Source organism: Martes martes (assembly GCF_963455335.1).
Source record: "Martes martes genome assembly, chromosome: 6".
Classification (NCBI taxonomy): domain Eukaryota; kingdom Metazoa; phylum Chordata; class Mammalia; order Carnivora; family Mustelidae; genus Martes; species Martes martes.
In genome coordinates, this window is record NC_137893.1 from 76,234,349 (window position 1) to 76,249,092 (window position 14,744).

Consider the following 14,744-nt stretch of genomic DNA (forward strand, 5'->3'; position numbering starts at 1 on the left):
TCAGGAGTCATTCAAGCAGCAAAAAATTAAGCCTCCTGCTTTAGGTAATATAATACAGCAAAACGTTTCCAAATTTGAGTTTTATGAATCTACTTATCTCATCATGTAGCGCTTCCTGCTGGTAATTCCTGTGTGACTCTTCCCCATTGAATCAACCACTAAAGCAGCTCTTCTGCTTTTCAGAAGTGAACACTGCCTCCCTTAGCCTCACAGTGTGGGCACCCACCTCCCTGCAGGGCAACTGGAGAAAGTCAAGCAGTGCAGGTAGGCAGGCCCATGGTAGAGAAGAAAGCACATTCTAGTTTGAAAGCACCAGACACCGACTTGTCGATTATAACCTGACTAGTGTTCTCTCAGGAATACTGAGCTGCAAGATAAGAACGAAACTTTGATAATCCAAATGCACTTTGATAGAACATCAACTGAATTTAGCACGGAAGAGCAACATTTTTAAGGTTCTAAATTTTAGCTGGAGGCAGAGGGAATACCAGAAGGAAAATAAATGAAAGCTGCTCACCACTTCAAAAGCTAATCTTTGTAATGCTTTCATTAGCAGTTTAAAAAAACCCGCATACACACTTTTGAAGTAGAAAAGAAATGATTTTGATGCCTGATTGCTATAGGGTGTAGTTTAACTTCCCAGTCTTTCAAAAACAGGCAAGGTCAGGAATTTCTTTTACAGCTATTGGGCTTGTAAAATATTTTGTTTGTAAAGAAACCAAAATAGATATATAAGAGAGAGATTAGCTGATGAACTGCTCATTTAGTTCCTTCAATAAAAGATAAGCATCTGTTATAGCCAGTGAAAAAGGAGAGGAAAGGTTCTTCTTTCTAGAGAAACTACCCCCTTAGGCTGGGTGTAAAGGCACTATTTTCACGTTTAAACACACACAGTATAAAAATATTTGGATTAGACTATAGAGAAGTTGCAGTAAGACTGGCAACTGGGAGAATGTACAAACTCCCTTAAACTTCAGCAAGCCGGTGGGAGGGGAGAAAAATACGTGAAAATATCCTTAGCTAAGTCTAACCAGAAAATATGTGTGTGTCAACCCAAAATACATCACTCAAAGACCATACAAGTTTGACAACAGTAAAATAGGTAAAGTCAAGATCATATCCCTAGTACCAATACTTTGAAAGGTTTCCTACCTGAAGGTCTGGCCTTGAGAAAATCCTACTTGCCAGATACAATGTGGGGTTTGTTGGGATTGTAGCTATTCGATCAATGATATTATGGGTATAAAATGCGGGCTGAGGTATAATAGAGAATTTCTAATTACACAGTATATACATGACATCAACCTTAAGAGACAATATCTATTATTCTTTTAATAACATGTAATTCTGATCTGTTATTACCACCATGGCATGCTTTTCAAAACACATTTCTAGCATCCTTGTCATTTTCACTCCAGCATTACCATCAGACACGCCTGTGGACAGGTTGCTTTCGGACACTTGGCCTACCCCTTCTGCTAGCACAGGGGAGCCCTGCACACTACCTTGAACTCACAAGCAGTACTAAAGTACAGTGCGTTTACAACCTTCATGCATACTGGTATCGAAAATGCAGTTTTGAATTTCTGGCACACACTGTTAAATAAAAACCTTCTCTTCTTACTTAAAAGCATGGCAGGGTTTGAATGGCAGCAAATAACATGTGGGCCATTTAGGACAGAAGCAGCATGAGTCAATCACACAGATGGGAATAATAATAAAAACAATGGCTAGGGCGGGCCACGGTGGCTCATTCAGTCCAGCCTCTCATTCTTGATCTCAGCTCAGGTCTTGATCTCGGGGGTCATGAGTTCAAGTCTCAAGTTAGGCTGGGCAGGAAGCCTACTAAAAAACAAAACAAAACAAACAAACAAAACCACTGGCTAGTAGTTATTAAGCACTTATATATCAGCTGCTATTACTTAGACCAAGTCCTAGACAGAGCAAAAGACACAGGAGTGAAATAACTTGCACAGAATCACATGGTAAGTGGGGTAGGTAGATAAGAACAGTGGGTCTCTAAAGAAGTAAGGCATGGGGAAATTAGAAGAGAGTGGCTTGGGATAATTTTGAGGGGAGATCATGCATGATCCTGAATGCTAGGATAAGATGAAGATAATACTTCTATTCTACAAATATTAAAGAGATATTAAAGGTTTGCTTGTGCAAGCTAAGGAAAAGAAGATATTCCTCAAGATAAATGTGGTATATCCACAAAAAGTGCTCTAATTTAATGTTAAGGCTTTCTTAGCCCATGTGAATGTCCGAATGTTCTTAAACCCATAATTCAAACATCTATGTACAATCCAATTATTGATTTTATTTTGAAAAGATCAAACCCTAAACTTATGAACAATAATTTTTTAATATCATGTTCAGTTGGCCAACATATAGTACATTCATTTTTGATGTAGTGTTCAACGATTCATTGGTTGCATATAACACCCAGTGCTCATAATAACACATGCCCTCCATAATACCCACCACACGGTTACCCTATCCAAACCCCCTACCCTTTTGTAACCCTAAGTTTGTTTTATGGAGTCCAGAGTCTCTCATGGTTTGGAATCACAGAGGGAGACAAACCAACAACAATTTTATAGCTATCTTTCACTTCTGGTGTTTCTAACCTCTTGCAGAAAGGGACCAATGTTTTTATTTTCTTGCATTCCTATAGATTTGAATCATTATAAATATTTATGATACAGTGTTACTGGACATTTGTCTTTATGTACTTATAATCAGTACTGGGGGGATCTATCATGGTATCAGAAAGTCAGCTCTCGGGGTGCCTGGGTGGCTCAGTTGGCTGGGCATCTGCCTTCAGCTCTGGTTGTGATCTCAGGGTCCTGGGATTAAGCCCTACATTGGGATCCCTGCTCAGCGGAGAGTCTCCTTCTCCCTCTCTCTCTGACCCTCCTCCCTGCTTATTCATTCTCTCTCTCTCTCTCAAAAGAAAAAAAAAAATTAAGAAAAAAAAAAAAAGAAAAGAAAGTCAGGTCTTATCAAAGATAATACAGTGAAGGTAGATCCTCTCATACTTCTTTCTAAATAGTAGTGATTAGAAAAATGGGTCATGGGAACATAAATGTAGCTAATTAACACAAACCCTCACACAACCACTAGAAATCTCAATCAGTATGTGATAATGGGTCAGTAATACCATTATCAAAAAAAAAAAAAAGAACACATAGCACATACGTTATCAAAACAAAAATTTCAAACCTTAGTTGTAAAAAAAAATTTTTTTTCTTTTGTATTGTAATATTCTATACCGAGAAAAACATTTTTATTACTACTATATCAACAAAGTGGTATAGGTAATTAAACTAGAAAATATGTTCCTCTCCATTAATGTTACTTTTAGAAATTCCAGATCGGCCATTAGACAACCAAAAGTAGCAATACTAAAGCCACTTTTCAAGAAGACTATGCATTCAGTTGCATTATTTCTGTTTCCCTGACAACCTGCCAGCATTCATGACCCAACCAAATTCCCAACAGTGTTACAGAACAGGCTTTTAATAATGCAAAGGCCTTTCTTTCTTTTGATGGGATGTTCTCTTAGTGAGAATGGAATCACCCATCAACAATCTGCTCATCAGTTTCCTTTCAATGTCCCAAATGTATTTTAACCTTTGTTAACTAATTCCCAAATTATTTTACACCGGATGCTAGTTAGAAAGTACATTTATAACTGTGGTACAATGGATATCCACGGGCTCTAAATAAGCAGCCGCTTAAAACACAATGGTTGGCTTTCTTTTACCTATTCATATATTGTTAATTTATTTTAAATAATATCTTTTAATATTATTAAAATAACAGTTAACAAGTTAATAAGGGAACAGATAACAGTTAATAACGGAAGGGTAAACTAATCTTTACTCAGATATTTTCTATCAGTATTTAGAAATTTAACTGGTTTTTACATAATCATCCAAGTTATTTTAAGACATTAATGCAACACATTTAACTCTACATATAGAGCAGTAACCTTCATCCCTTCTCAAGTCCCTGAAACCACACCATATGCTATTTCTGAATACTTGTAAATGGCTGATGCATCAAGTAATTTAATGTTTTCAACTTTTTATATTGTGAACTACTTTCCTCTCTATTCTCTACATCTTTTCCTGAAAGAGAAACGTGTTTGCTGTCCTTTGGCTCAGATTTTTACATTAAAAAGTGTCTATCACACGAGCAATAGGCAAAGTGGTTCAGTTTGCTAAAACATGTAGGTTAGACATTGTTAATCAATGGAATTTTATTGATTTTTTTTCTCCAAAGGATAAACTAACACATAAAGTATTATATACAAAAAAAAAATAGGGCACCAGGCAAACAAACATTACCAGAAAGGAAATATTGCTATATTATTGCTATATTCCCTTCATTGGTTTGCAGCCATGACAATACAATGAAGGAACAGCTAAAGAGATATATTTTTTCAAATAAATCTTGCCTTTGAATGTCTGGACTTCTAAATCTTTATTCTTTAGGGGAAAAAAATCAAATGATGTTAAATACGTTCTTATTCCATAATTACACTAACATGGCAATCCCGATCGTTTTTAAATTGCTTTGTAGTCCTTGCCCTCAAAATTTAATAGTGCCTTTCCCCTGAGGCTTTTAATGAATACTCCAGTGTGAATGAGTTATCTACTCACCTACTTAATTTTGTTCAACAATAAAAATGACAACAAATTGGAAGGTATGCAGAGAGATTACTTTCATTAAATGAATTTCGAAAATTCCACAGGTAGATCATCAGTTTCTTCCTAAAGACTTTTGAAAACATGGGCTCCACACTCTATTTAAAAACAAATTAGTGAAGACCATGGTGGAATTATTATTTCTTGAACATCTCCTGCTGTACTGAAACATATTTCAGTAGAGTAATATTGGCCATCTAGAATCCTGAACATCTGGCATTACATTTCTGCTTCATCAGTCTTTGTTCCTTTAAAACCCAACCACATCTACCCCCACCCACATTTCAGCTTCATCTTTTGTTTTGCTTTCTCCCTGAAAAGATTTTAAAGTACTGCTTTTTATTCTGCCTTTCTGCCAGCTCTGTCACCACATACATCAGAGAATCTGCTTGGTTTGTCTTAAGGAAAAACACAACATAGGACTCACTGTGTGATTCCTGGTTAACAATCAATATAAGGGAGCAGGTGGTTCTTCTCTATATTGGGCACTAGTAATGTTGACCTCCAGTTTAGTTCCGTTGAACAAAGATTTAATGAGCACTTAATTCATTCCAGGCACTAAACTGGGCTCAGAGAATACGGAAAATTCATAAGAATATACTCATGCATCCTATATAATGTATAAGAAGTTGTCTGATCCCAAAGCTGGTTTTGACAGCTGACAGAGTTAATTCATAATTGACATCCCATCTTAAGTGAGATCAGTTTCTAAAGAAAGCACACTTGGCACATAGAGATAAAAACCATTCCCGTAAATTCCTTAAATCATCCATGAAAGCCAGTATACATCTTGCACACTACTGCTGTCCTAATGATTTGCATTCAGCACTGTGAGAACCACTAAGACTCAGAATCAAAAGAAGTTTAGTGGAAATGACTGTATAGTCAACATTTTATGTTCACAATTATGAAGTGAATAGGAAATGGAAAATTTTTAAAGAATCCCTACTTGCCTCCATGTTTACTTGATTCTACTTTAATATGAAACCTCACTTCTTTAAAGAGAGCTTTATTTTTTGTGAGGTTTAAAGATGATAATATACTTTAAAGCGTGTAATTAAGGTCTGGTACACAGTGGCTACCAATAAAGGCTTGCTGGATTTGGTCTAAAACTTTATCAGGGTCTGCAACACTGAAAAATACAAAGAGCTGGCCATGTGCTCCTTTGTCCTTCCAAACTGGTGTCACTTACTGTGGCCCCACTTAATAACTATCATTCTCAGGCTCTTGAACATGGAATGCAGTAAGTCTTCCACTCTTTGTTCTTTGATTTTGAAATTGGCACCTTATGCTAAATGTGAATGTAAAGCAAACCACTGCATGCAAAAAAGAAAGATGCTATAGAGGTTTGGAGAAGAGGACATTAAGCTAGACTGAGACCTCAGTGAAGGTTTTATAGGTTCAATGAGGCATACATAAAATCCTAAAGGATGTGTATGTTAGACTGGCAGAAAGGGAAGGACAGGGTGTTCTAGACAGTGCCAACAGTAAAGATGTAAAGTTATGAAACACCATGGTTTGTGCAGAGAACAGTTCACCTTCCGGTGTCATTCCACCTTAACTAAATTCCAAAGATACCATTAGATAAGAACCAAATCATGAAAACTATATATTCTATGCTAACGACACTGGCCTTTATTATCTAGGTATTTGGGGTACTTAAAGATTCTGATTAGACGAATGACATGGTTGAATTTTCATTTAAGGTATATTTTTCTTTACCTGCAGCAAAGAGTAGAAGGGCAACAGAATGAGTAATTAAGAGGCTAGGTAGAAGGTTATAAATCTTAGGACAATGGTAACAAGATACAGAGAGGGAGAAAAAATTTAAGAGCTACTTGGAGTTCATGTGAAACTTGACAGTTGATTCAGTTGAGGTGAAGGCAATGGATGAAATAAAGAGTGACAGCTAATGCCTATATCCAGCTGACTCAGACTTGATGGGGACATGAGCATATCCTCTGAAAGGCAGAACTCAGGAGGTGTGAATGTTATCTATGGGTTTCTTGTGGGTTATCTGGGAGGACAAGGCCACAGGAATTTTGACATACAAGACTAAATAAATATCAGAAGAGGCTAAGGTAAGGCATAGCGACTTCAAGCTATAATAATGAAAACCTGAGGGAGATTGACAGAGGACAGGTGGAGATTGAGACCCTCTGGGGGTCAAGGATATCCCAGGGAAAATAAGAGCATGAGGAGCTCATGAGTCATCAGAAGACAATCAGGAGAAATGAAGAACCAGTGGGAGAGTGCAGAGAAAAAGTACAAGAGATAAACTCAGTGGCAGGAAAATAAAAGCTGAATGGTACTGCAGCCTCAGGATTTCCAGAGATCTACCGGCACAGCTTTAGTGGAGCAGCGGACACCGAAGGCCACAATAGGCTAAGCCAAGAACAGAACGTGAGGAAGTTAGGACAGCTGGTGGAGAAACTCTTTCAAGAAGCTTAGCTAAGGAAAGAAGAGTTTAAGGGATAGTAACAAGGTGGGCTCGAAGTTTGGGTTTTGTTTTTTGTTTTGGTTTTGGTTTTTGGTTTTTTTTAGGACAAGAGAGTTTAACATGCTTAAAGGAAGGGATAAGAACTAGGTTTGTGTATGTTAACACTGATCAGTATTAGTTGTCTGAATGCAAGGTCAAGAACAACTGGGATACCTGTAAATTTCAGTGGGGGAAAAAACAGTGATTGATGCGGAGTGTCTGCTACAAGCGGAAAGAGGGAGTAGTGGTGTGGATATCCTAGATTTGCCATTCCTTTGTAGTTTTACTCCAAAGGTCTAGGGTTATTTATAGATGAGATGCACATTGGACATTCTGGTAGACAGTACAGTTTTCTGATTAGCAAAAGAAAGGAGAATTGAAGAACAAGGCATTCTTGGTATGGAGTTACTGAACAACCAACCGAACTGCATAGAAATCAGCTCCCTTCTGATTCACTAAATTGGTTACTAGAATATTAAATAAGCAAATGTGAAGGCATTATTTTCCTAATTAACAATGTATTTGAAGGTCTGACCAAAAAAAAAAAAAGGTAAAAAGAGACCACCACCACTCACTAAGGACATTCATTTTTTTCTGGGGTTTTTGCTTCATTTGCTTATTGATTCTTACCTAGATTTCACTGCGAGAATCTGGGAGGGGTTCTTTAATGCTGTTGTGACCTCACTGTTTCTCTAGTGTTGTGGGTTCATTGGGCTGGGACAGAAACAGAGATCTACCTGCATCACAAATCTCAGTGTCCCACTGCACAGGCTGCACGTCCCAGCCCATCGATACAGAGGATCTAGGAGGTCAGCACTGGAAAAAATGACAGTTCCCTCCAATCCTTAACCACAGAAATAAAGACAAAAGACAGATAGAAAATGGGTTTGTATTAGTGACTTAAGAGCAGAATCCCTATGAAGAAACTGGCCTTGGATTAAAGCAAAATCCATTTCCCTGTACTCTAGGTCTACAATACGAACAGACGTAAGACAGCTTATCTTTAACGCAGGCCATTGAGAAAATGGATGCATACTACTAATAAATTATCATAAAATATACTTTAATAATTAGGAAAAGCACCCTGTTGAAGTGGCAGCATTGTAATTTTTTAAATTTTCATAATTGTCTATTTATCACGTATAATATAAACAGAGATCATAGAACTTGCTTTATCAAAAACTATTTAAACACAAAAGTCAATGAGTACATATTTAAAAAGTCCATAGGTTATTTCCTATCTCCTTACATTAATTTCTTAAGTATTTGTTTTGTTTTTCTCCTTTTTTTTTTTTTTTAAAGCGCTTTCTCCAGTGGGAGAGGACTGGTTTTGATGAAACAATATAACAGGGGGAAATGCCCACATTCCTCTGGTGCTCTCCGATTCTCTCTGTGCATTCTCTGCCATCATGTACCAGTTTATAAAAGCCACTCGATAGGGACACCTGGGTGGCTCAGTTGGTTAAGCAGCTGCCTTCCGCTCAGGTCATGATCCCAGCGTCCTGGGATCGAGTCCCACATTGGGCTCCTTGCTTGGCAGGGAGCCTGCTTCTCCCTCTGCCTCTGCTTGCTCACTCTCTCTCCCTCTCTCTCTCTGAGAAATAAATAAATAAAATCTTTAAAAAAAAAAAAAAGCCACTCGATAATGTTAAAATATAAGTGACCTAGATGTATAAACTATTACACCTAATAAATTTTTTGAAGGCTAACCTGATAGGATTGATTTAATACAAGGTGTTTAATAAGGTGTTGATTACACCTTTAGAAAGATGTTTATCAATCCCTGAATTGAGGAAATATTGACTAAAACAAATGACACATCATTTAAAAAATAAAAGCAAAAACCAGAAAGCTTGAAACTTTGTTCTTGTACCAAAAGTCATTTGGACATGATTTGAGTGCAGGGCATTGTTCCTTTCAGTAACAAATCATCACTATTTCATTTTTTAAAAATCATCCCCTATCATCCCATTTTAAATTTTCAAATCTGAAACATTTTAATTGTTTCCTAACAATTCTTAATGATAGTATACTCTTTCTATTACATCCCTAAATATTAATTTCAGATGGCTTTTCTATATCAATCCTTCCCTTATCCCACCTGGTACTCTACCAATACAGGTTGTCTTTTAACTCTGGAAGCCACATTTCTTAATTTACCTCCATATTGCCTAGCCAAAATCCCTCCCCCATTTGGCTTTACATTCTGTAACTCTTCAGTTGCAAAAATGTAATAGGAACATATAAGTGTCTTCTTTGAGCAACACAGTGCTTGGGGAAATAGTACCTGCATTTGAGCAGAGGTAATGAGAAAATCAATGTAAAGTTAATTTATCCTGCAATAATGAGAAATTCTCTAAAATCTCAAATTCCTTAAAATATATTACTGATAACGCTGGCATTCTTAAATGTAACAATGTGTTATTAATATCAATGAGTGAACATTTCAAAGATACATACTGATATAGAAATGAACAAAAGTACATTTTTCAAAAAATTAAGGCACAGAGCAGGAAGATTCAGTATTTGAAAGGTGGTAGGGGAATACTAAATTAAGTGATAAGGGGTAAAAGCTATGAAAAAAAATATATAAAGGAGAATTAGCAGTATGCCAGTAAATTGGGAAAAATGTGAATTTGAAGGAGTAGTTAGGAAAAAGTGAGCCAGTAAGGTAAGAAAGGAAAAAAAGCTATCAGAATATCAATTGGAATATGGCTGTATATGAGCATATGAGTATAGGCGTGCACATATACATGTATGCACATTACATAATGCACACATTTATAACATGAACACATATATGCATGCATACGTGTATCCACATGTTGTATATATGTACACATTTTAAAACATATATATAAGCATGCATGTGTTAAAATACATATTTATTTGTTAATAAACATATATGGGCTGCAGAGCCCATAGAGCCTACACAGGTGTAATAACTGTGACTGTTTTCTTTACAAACTCCCCTGACCTACAAACCTCCCCCTCTGCTCCCAGGAATTCATGGAAGGCATTCACACTCTGAAGCCTGTGGGAGGGCAAAGGAAAGAAAGGATAGGCAAATTAGCTATAATTGGATCTTATTAACTTAGTCATTTAAATTGCTAATCTGTTTCCAAGTAGGCTCATTTGTAGATAACTCATCTTTAGCTGACTGAACTTGGCTTTTCTAACCCTAGCTTGTAATTGGAAAAGAACAGAATAAGTTGTCATTTATCTTCCTTTTATTTAATCTCAAAAATACATGGTCAAAAATGTCTACACCCGCTAAAATTGGAACTCCAGTCCTTACATCCACCCAGGTAAAGATTGTGATCATGATATGACTAGATATTACATGTATTCAATTAACTTCTATAGAAATCTCATGAAAACCCAGATACAATTAAAGGCAGTAAAATGGGGAGAAGGGAAGTATTCCCAAATAAATTTTTCCAGCAAAGGAGTACAAAAGTGCCTATATAGCAAACCTATAAATCAAAAAGTTAAAAACTGCTTTTTCTTCAGAAAAGAAACATTTACATGGTTAAAAATTCCATAAAACATGTAAGGTGGACAAGTATAAAAATGTCCTTTCCTTCTGAAGCACTTTTAGAAGAGAAAACCTCTAATGATTTGAGAGGATAATATATATAGTATATGCATGTGGTATTGAAATATTAAGAGATGTAGTATGCCAAATATAGGTGATACAAATTGAAATGACATAGGTAATAATGCTGACTAGACTTCAAAAAAAAAAAAAAAAAAAAGACAATTGGGCGCCTGGGTGGCTCAGTTGTAAAGCGGCTGCCTTTGGCTCAGGTCATGATCCCAGGACCCTGGGATGGAGTCCCACATCCAGCTCCCCGCTCAGTGGGAAGCCTTCTTCCTCTCCCGCTCCCCTTGCTTGTGTTCCCTCTCTCTCTGTCTCTCTCTCTGTCAAATAAATAAATAAAATCTTAAAAAAAAAACAAAAAAAAAAAACAACCTTTCACAAGCTTAATCTTCAGGACTAACTGTATCTAAAATATAGTAGATACTCAACAAGTACTGGCTGAATGAATGCTCTTAAATCATTAATTCATTTAATGCTTTTAATGGTCAATATAAATACCTTTATGTTGCTTTCTACCTTCCTTCAAAAGATTAAATTTTGTCCTTCTATCAAGTCCTTTCCTGAGATACACAGAAGTGGCAGGAAACGTAAGATTTTATGTTACTTCTATTTTAGCCTGTTCTCAAGATACAAACACAAAAGTTACAACACCAGGGAGTGTTGTCCTTAATCTCCCATTTTGGATATTGGATAACTTGCATTGGAAGAAATGATGCTAAGAGAATTAACCCAATAAAAAGTCTCAAAACTCTGTTCTAATATTAATATGCAAAGGACATTGATCAATGATATCCATTAATTTTGGCAAGAAAAACATTACTCCTTCACCAAGAGAAAATGACCCATTTTTACATTGACTTTTGGAAATACAAAGAACAAGCATGGACAGTGTGGGTATAGATGAACACTTCACAGGATCTCGGGGGAAAAGTCATCTCTGCTTCCTACTGCCTTTTCTGTTCAAATATTATGAAGAGGAATAGAGATATCGCTCAAAGTGATGATATTTCAGGCTGAAGTGAACAATAATATAAAAGAGAATGAATGCATAAGCAATAAGATAGAAGCCCATCTTCCATAGCACCTAGACTATTCAAGTTTACTAATAAAAATATCCACTAATAAATTAGATTTCAATGGCTTCCATTGAACATTGTTTTTCATCAAAATGAGTTTCTATCTAGAAGTCGTATCTTCAGTATTTTTTAAAACTCTGTTTAGTTATAATGAAAACAAAAACAAAAACAAAAACCAGTTATCTCCAACATAGGGAAGTAGGAAAAGTAGGAGGTAACTGACTTTTTACAGTGATCATTCCAAGAATTTATGAATTTTAGATAATATTTTTACATTAATTTATCTAAATGCAGATGACAAAACAACCAAATTTCCAGACGCAAGATGCACAGTTCCCTCCAAATAGACACTTTTACATTTAAAGCGATCTAAAATATTTATCCTTTCTATAAGATGATCTAGGATATTTACGAAGTTTTTGCTAAGATACAAAAATGATGACATTAGATACAAATAACCAGGAAGAGTTTATTACTGTAGAAAATGAACTCCATTTTGGGAAAAAAAAAATTTTTTTGTTTTTGAACCTGACAATTTAAACTTCAAGATCAAAGACCCTTAAAACAAAATTTCACAGATTTTTACGATTCAGATGCCAAATAATATTTAAATTTACTTCAATATGCTTTCTTTCCACCCCCACAGTGGAAATATACTCTGAAAATTATGCTCTCAAAAGTCAAGCCAATGTCGCTTTATTATATTTTAAGATTTGCACAGTAAGATAGAAATGTTAAGGGGCGGGGGGGACCATGTCATTAATTGGTTCCATTTTATGGTGAGAAACTGTACCCGAGTGGGCCAGTGTGATGTTTGGACAGGCTAGGTGACAGCCTGGGGGTGTCTAACTTGAACACAGCATCGGGCACTTGCAGTAGAGCAGACCTGGGTTCAAAAACTGGCTCCAACACATACCTTAGGCAGGAAAATGCAATTAAAATCTCTGGTCTTTGGTTATTTCTCTTAATTTGTAAAATAGAAATAAAAAGAACCAACCCCACACAGCGACTGTAGGAACCATAAGAAAAAAGAACGTAAAGGATGAAAACCTGCACCTGGAACAAAACAGCCAATCCCTAAGTCATCCCTGCAGTTGAGAGTCGGTTGTCGCTCGTGTTAGGGTGCCTAACATGTTCACAGTCGAGGCCTGTGGTCCAGGAAAATGCCTCAGAAACAGCGAAATTGTTTGAGGGAAAAAAGTTAAGCAAAGACAATTTCAAAGTCACGTTAAAAAGGTAATTTCAGCTTCTTCAAAACTGATTAGCATTGTGGACTGTGGCATGAATTCGTACAACAGTTCAATTTATTTTGAGTAAAAACTGATCATTGCTTTCGGGGAAAGCCTGCACTAAACTGCCAAGTTAATCAAGGTACATCAAGCATTGCATATAAATGCATTTTTTTTTAATTCCAGCAATTCAGATTATTATGTTTATGATTAACTAGTTCTTGACAGTACGATTTGTTGAGGCTTGAACAGATTTCCTCAAGAGTTTTTATTCTGCAAATTTTACAACAAAACCTGCCCATGATTCCTTAGCCTTTCATTAACAATTACAAAGGAATATTTGGTTTCTTTTGTACACATAAGCTTTGCCAGAGGGGTCTTATATTGGCAATTTTTATTCTATTTACAATAAGTGGTAAGTAATAGTCCCCAAACTGTGACCTTAAAATCTAAGTTATAAAATTTTAAATGCGAAAATTGGAAAAGATCCAATAGTTTCATACTTCTTAAAGTTTGCAAAGTATTCTATAAGTCTCTGAATCCACAGATCAAAATTGGAAATATCTAGAAAGAAAAAATATATAAACTAGAAAAATACAAAATGTAGTTTAGAAGAACTTCAGCAGCGTAGATTGATTGCATAGTAAGGGTTGGTGGTAGACAGAGAAAGAGTGAGAGAGGGAGAGGGAGAAAGGAGAAGTCTGCAAGGTGTATTCCAGGACAGTAATCCAGTAATCACATCCATCCCTAGCACTGGTCACTGTAGAAGGTAGAGCATCCCCCAGAGCACTTAGGGGGATAACTGAAACCACATCTGGAATGGTACTTCAAGAGAAGAGCTCATAAATACTGACTGTTATGGGAGATGCCTAGAATAAAATGAACCAAACTTCTTTGGACTGATGTAGTTATCCAAGGAGATGTTATCGTTACTAAGGAACCATTCACAGCTAATGATTTTACAGCTAAAATCAGAGGCCTGAGTAGTTATGCTAAACTTAGAGAACAGCTTTGCAGTACTTCATGGTGGTTTTTATTCTCAGCTGAACCATTCAAAATGTGGTTCTTTTAATGAACTATGAAATGATCCAATAAGAGGCTCTCAAGCATGAGGCACACTGTGTGACTTCATGGTGATGGGATTTAAGAAGGCAGGGTTCAACTTGAAAATTGGAAGGAGTAAGAAATTAAAACTTAAACTCTATAAAAACCATCATATATTGATAAATATAATTTGGGGAAGGAAGGAAAAGTTCACCTTTCTCTTTAAGAGCAAAGAAAAAAATTTTTAAAGATTTTCCCCAAAACTGGGTTATGGTGCCATCCCTAAAACATTCACGGACAAAGGGAAGAGAATTAAATACAGTTGGCTTTACCAATCAGAATTTACCCCCACGGAAGTATCCCTTTCCCAAGCTGTAGTAACCCAAATATAATATGTACTCCAGAGGCAAGAAAACAGAAGCAATGGTTTTAGGCAGGCATGCCGGCAGCATATGCCCTTCATATTCTGCTAGTCATGAGCCATTAAAATTTCCTTGACGACAGTCCGATAATATCAATTTAATTCCTTCAAATTACACATTCCATTGGAATAGGAGGTTATCTCTAAAAATTTTGTTAAGACAATAATCAGAGAAA

General features: G+C 36.3%; 1 protein-coding gene and 1 pseudogene across 3 annotated transcripts in view; both read right to left on the minus strand.

Moving 5' to 3' along the window:
* Positions 1-7,983, minus strand: part of LOC308345107 (protein DBF4 homolog A-like) — a 29,104-nt pseudogene extending 21,121 nt beyond the window's left edge. The window contains exon 1 of the transcript in view: positions 7,932-7,983. The product of the transcript in view is annotated as a protein DBF4 homolog A-like (transcript). The remainder of the gene's footprint in view (positions 1-7,931) is intronic.
* NKAIN2 (sodium/potassium transporting ATPase interacting 2) overlaps positions 1-14,744 on the minus strand; it is a gene marked incomplete at both ends in the record, with an annotated part of 994,683 nt that overhangs the window by 761,557 nt on the left and 218,382 nt on the right. The gene's annotated exons all lie outside the window — the stretch shown is intronic.